Below are 5668 nucleotides of genomic sequence, written 5' to 3' on the forward strand. Positions count from 1 at the left end.
TTTCCGTCCTCCGATTTGCAGAGCAGGCATCTCGGTTGCTTCCTACAGTCCCTAGCAACGTGTCCTTCTTCGCTTCATTTTCTACTTACCTTTGCAGTTTCGCGCCTGGTGTCCAAACATCATGCATTCGAAGCATCGCTCCATCTCTTTGGTGACGGAGTGAGTCTCAACGGGCACACCGACCTCCACCATTTAGTTGGCAGCAATTGCTACTCTCTCTGAAATTTACTCTGAAAATTACTATGCATGAGTTTTTGGGACAACTGCAGCTTCTTAACCTTCCTAGTGCATTGGGGTCTATTTTGGCCCAGAGATGATTTAAAAACGTTGTAGCTTTGTAATCAAATGAGATAGGGCGTTGAAATTTTCTGACTTTTCCTAACTTTTGGAAATGAAAATTTTGGGGTGATAACCAGCTATCAGCGACCTCTAGGAACGCCACAACAAAAAAGTAACACATTGTGCATTAGCGGGTCAAAAATGACCCCAAATTGAATTCGCTCCCAAAAGTTCATTTTCGAACCGATTCTCAATCTTTTGGAACCAAATTGAAGGTATGGAATCCGCGGATGTCGCTACGGACAGATTTTTGCAATTTGGCCATTCTGGTTCCCAGGAATCGATGTTGAAGGAACATGGATTCTTAGGCCGATTTTTGGCCTGTTTTCTTGCCTTTCGAAGGTTTATTTTGGAAATGCTCATAATTTTGCGTAGCAATAATTCCAATAGAATGTAGCCATTGTCCATTTCCATGGATCAACACAATTCCTGGTTATTACGCGGTCCGGTGTCCCTCCGGAAGATCCGGAACATCCGTAGAAGTGGTCAATTCATTGAACTCATCCTAGAAGAGCGCGGTTTTTTCCAAAGCTTTTAATTATCGAACGCTGAGTAGCAAATGATTGTGGTGACCCATTTTGATGGACCTGTGTGGCCTCCGAAGGTCCTCCAGAAGATCCGGAACATCCGTAAAAATGGCCAATTCATGGAACTCATCCTAGAAGTACGCGTTTTTTCTCAAAGCTTTTCATTATCGTACTTTGAGTAACAAATGATTGTGGTGACCCATTTTGGTGGACCTGGGTGGCCACCGGAGGTCCTCCAGTAGATCCGGAACGTCCGTAAAAATGGCCAATTCATGAAACTTATCATAAAAGGGTGCGGTTTTTTCCAAAGCTTTTCTTCATAGTACTTTGAGCAACAAATGATTGTGGGGACCTATTTTGGTGGACCTGGGTGGCCACCGGAGGTCCTCCAGTAGATCCGGAACGTCCGTAAAAATGGCCAATTCATGAAACTTATCATAAAAGGGTGCGGTTTTCCAAAGCTTTCCCTCATAGTACTGAGCTGAATCACCGAACGCTGAGTAATAAAATATTATGATGACCCTTTTTGAAGGACCTGGATGGCCACCGGAGGTCTTCCGGGATATTCCGAATGTCCGTTAAAGTGGTCAATTCATGAAACTCATCATGGAAGAGTGCGATTTTTACAAAGCTACTCTGAGTAACAAAAGATAGTGATGACCCATTTAAATGTTCTTGAGCTACCGGAGGTCCTTTCTAAGATCCGGAACATTCGTAGAAATGTTCATTCCATGCAACTCATCATAGAAGAACGCGGCTTAGCTTTTTATTAACATTCTCTGAGTTATAGAAAATTATCGTAACCCATTCTTTTGGACCTGAGTGGCCACTCCTTCATGAATAATGCCCGTAATATTCCTAAAAGCTGCAAACTAACGAATCTCGAATCATAGGAACATGGTTTTACAAAAAATCTATTATCGAAATCTGAGCAAGATATTAGTGGAGGCCCTCTCGTAATCCATACACATGACTTAAGTGATCACTGAATGTCCTTCTAAAGTTCCTACGGATTGCTCAACACTTGATACTCCTTTCCCGTGCCCCCGTGCGATAAGATTCGCGGCTACAAAGCAAGATCATGCTGAGGGTGGTTGTTGTTGTCAAAAGTTGTCAAAAGATTCAACCAAAGTAAATTTTTATTTTAAGTCAAACTTTCATGAGTCGATGATTTATGACTGAATACACACGATCATGGAAGCAAATTATGCTATACTTGAAAATATTTTCTGGGTTAATGTGATTGTCCTTTCAAAAAAAAAATAGTGTCATCCTAATTTTTATGAATTGACTATAATTACAGATTTTTTGATCTTGCGGAGTTTCATTGATGACTACACACGTTCCTGAGAATGGGTTACAACGATCATCCATTACTCAGGATATGAAAATAGGAAAACTATGACAAGTTTCATGAATTGACCGATTTTACGGATGATCTGAATGTACCTGAAGACATACAGTGGGCAATTCATGCGAATTGGTTACGATCATTTGTTTCTAAAATTAGGAAAATAAAAAGATTTAGAAGAATAGTGTGCTTCATCCACTTCTTCTATGGATTATATGGCGTGTTTTTCGAAGATGGGTTTTATGAATTGATCTCTTTTACGTGTGATACGGATATTCCGGAGGGCCTTTGGTTGCTACTCACATCCGTGAGAAAAGGTCACGGCAATAATTTCATGTTCAGAGTACGACAAGGAAATAAAAAAAATAGGCTCTTCTAGTATGTATTACATCCATTAACCACTTTAACCGATGTTCCGTATCTTCCGTAAGACCTCCGATAGTCACTTTGGTAAATAAGAACGGGTCACGACATTCCTTCGTGTCTTGCTCAGAGTTCGATAATAGAAAGATTTTTTTTAAAAGTTCGATAATGAAAAGCTTTAGAAAAAACCGTGCTCTTTTATGATAAGTTTCATGAATTGACCATTTTTACGGACGTTCCGGATCTTCTGGGGCACTTCCGGTGGCCACCCAGATCCACCAAAATAGGTCACCACAATCATTTGCTACTCAAAGTATTATAAGAAAAGCTTTGAAAAAAAAAACCGCGCTCTTCTATGATGTATTTCATGATTTGACCACTTTTACGGACGTTCCGGATCTTCTGAAGGACCTTCGGCCACACAGGTCTATCAAAATGGGTCACCACATTCATTTGTTACTCGTAGCTCGATAATGAAAATCGTTGAAAAAAAAACCGCGCTCTTATATGATAAGTTTCATTAATTGACCATTTCATTTTTACGGACGTTCCTGATCCTCTGGAGGACTCCGGTGGCCACGCAGTTCCACCAAAATGGGTCACCACAATCATTTGTTACTCAAATTACAATAATCAAAAGTTTTGTGAAAACTGCATTCTTCTAGGATGAGTTCTATGAATTGACCACTTCATCGAATGTTCCGGATCCTCTGGAGGACCTCCGGTAGCCACGCAGGTCCATCAAAATGGGTCACCACAATCATTTGTTACTCAGCGTTCGATAATGAAAAGCTTTGGAAAAAAACGCGCATTTCTAGGATGAGTTCAATTAATTGACCACTTCTACGGATGTTCCGGATCTTCCGGAGGGACACCGGACCGCGTTATAACCAGGAATTGTGTTGATCCATGGAAATGGACAATGGCTACATTCTATTGGAATTATTGCTACGCAAATTAATGAGCATTTCCAAAATCACCCTTCGAAAGGCAAGAAATCCCGCTAAAAATTTGCCTGAGAATCTATGTTCCTTCAACATCGATTCCTGGGAATGAGGTGAATCGGTCAAGGGCCGAAAACCTCATTAATAAAGACAATAAAAAAAAGATTCCTGGGAACCAGAATGGCCAAAGCGCAAAAATCTGTCCGTATCAACGTCCGTGGAATCCATACCTTCAATTTGGTTCCAGAAGATTAAGAATCGATTCGAAAATGAACTTTTGGGAGCGAACTCAATTTGGGGTCATTTTTGACCCGCTAATGCACAATGTGTAACTTTTTTTTAATGCACTAGGAAGGTTAAGAGGGTTCGAGAACCCTTCCCATTTCGGAATGTCATGTCATTTCACCATAGCTCGGGAATCAATCAAGCAAATGGAACCAAATCCGCCATGTGGAGGTTTTGGAAGGAAATATATGTTTCTGTGAGGGTTTAAAATCCCTTCCCTTTCTGGAAAGGGGGCCTCCCATACAAATGAACCACAAATTTCTGCATATCTCGAGAACTAATCAGACAATAAATCAATTTTAGGCGAAACAAAGTTCGTCGGGTCTGGTAAATAAATTTACTCACTTTCACCAAAAAAAACAGAAAACGTGGTTCTACGTAAACGAAAACACAAAAATACATGAAATTAATTCCATTCATGGGTGACCTTATACCCCACCAAAATCGGCCGGTCTTCCCTATATATTAATTTAAACAAAGTCACTAATGTTATGCTGTTCGATAGTGCATTCCTTCTTTCTATCTCACCTTTTTAGGATCCTTGAATTTTATTTTTCAAACTTCATTCAAAACGCAACATATATTCCCTAAATTTAACCAGGGTCCAGGACGGACCATGGGACTTTCCATCTCTGAAAACAATCTTTACATTTCACAAATTTTTGCGTTAATAATATGTAAGTTTAAAACAACGCCCTTCGAAACATCTATAAAATTTGGAATTGATCTTATAACAATATCAATTTTTAGTCAATATGACCACAGATCACAGACACCGTAAATTTTTTTATAGCACAGACAGATAACGCCGACGGAGGTGGTAACTTCCACTCCAGTGGCTTCGATGAATTTTGGCTTGAAGCTCGGCAGCACACATATAGTCGGAAGGTATACTTCAGGCCCCGAGCAGGTCGGAATGCAAGTCCGTCGGGTCACAAACACCGGCGGGAATTTCTTCTTACGCTTTTTTCTTTTCCTTATTGTTCTCAGCGTCCACTTTCGTCAGCGGGGTGAATTTCCCGAGTTGATGAAAAGAGATTAATAATAACAAATCGTGATAGCAAAATGAGATATGGATATGATTGATATAAGACGACAATATTGACAATATTTTGCACTGAAATATCATGATTAGGTTATGATATTTGTAAAAAAATATCAATAGCTCGATCTATTAGTTTGTTTTTATCCATAGCATCTATTGATACTTAAACGATATTTCGTTGCAAATTTTCGATAATTTTGCCAGTTTTTTTTATCTCTTATATCAATCAAGTACATTTCATGTTTTGTTATTCAGTTCATGATTCTACGATATTTCGAAGAAAAAAAGTTAATTCTATCCAATTTCCTAAAAAAGTTCTTTGGACTTTCCGAGGGAAAATATCGAAATTAGAAGAGAATTCATTCGATTTTTCGAGACAAGTTCTTTAGAACTTCCGAAATAAATTCTTTTCAGTTTTCAAATCAATTTCTTATATCTTTATTAAAGAGATTTTCAGCCCTTGGCTGGCTAATCTCTTATAAATCAATTTAAATCTTGCAATCAATTCGTATCTCAGATATAGATTAAAAATCCAGCTTCTTATGCATACTAATTTCCTACAGATTCTACTGTAAATGAGGGTTTACATTTTCTTACTCCTAATTCAAGCGAATTTCAAACATGAATTTTTTTTAATATCATTCGAAGTAGCAGATATTAGAGAAAATCATTTACGGCGATCAACAAAATCCATTAATTTTAACTGTGCACATCCAATGAATTTACTAAACACTTCCTACATTGCCTGCAACATAGCTCGTATCGGAAGCTACACGACAAATCCTTATCAGTCCGGCCGACATAATTTCTAATC

Source organism: Armigeres subalbatus, chromosome 2, assembly GCF_024139115.2.
Source record: "Armigeres subalbatus isolate Guangzhou_Male chromosome 2, GZ_Asu_2, whole genome shotgun sequence".
Lineage (NCBI taxonomy): Eukaryota > Metazoa > Arthropoda > Insecta > Diptera > Culicidae > Armigeres > Armigeres subalbatus.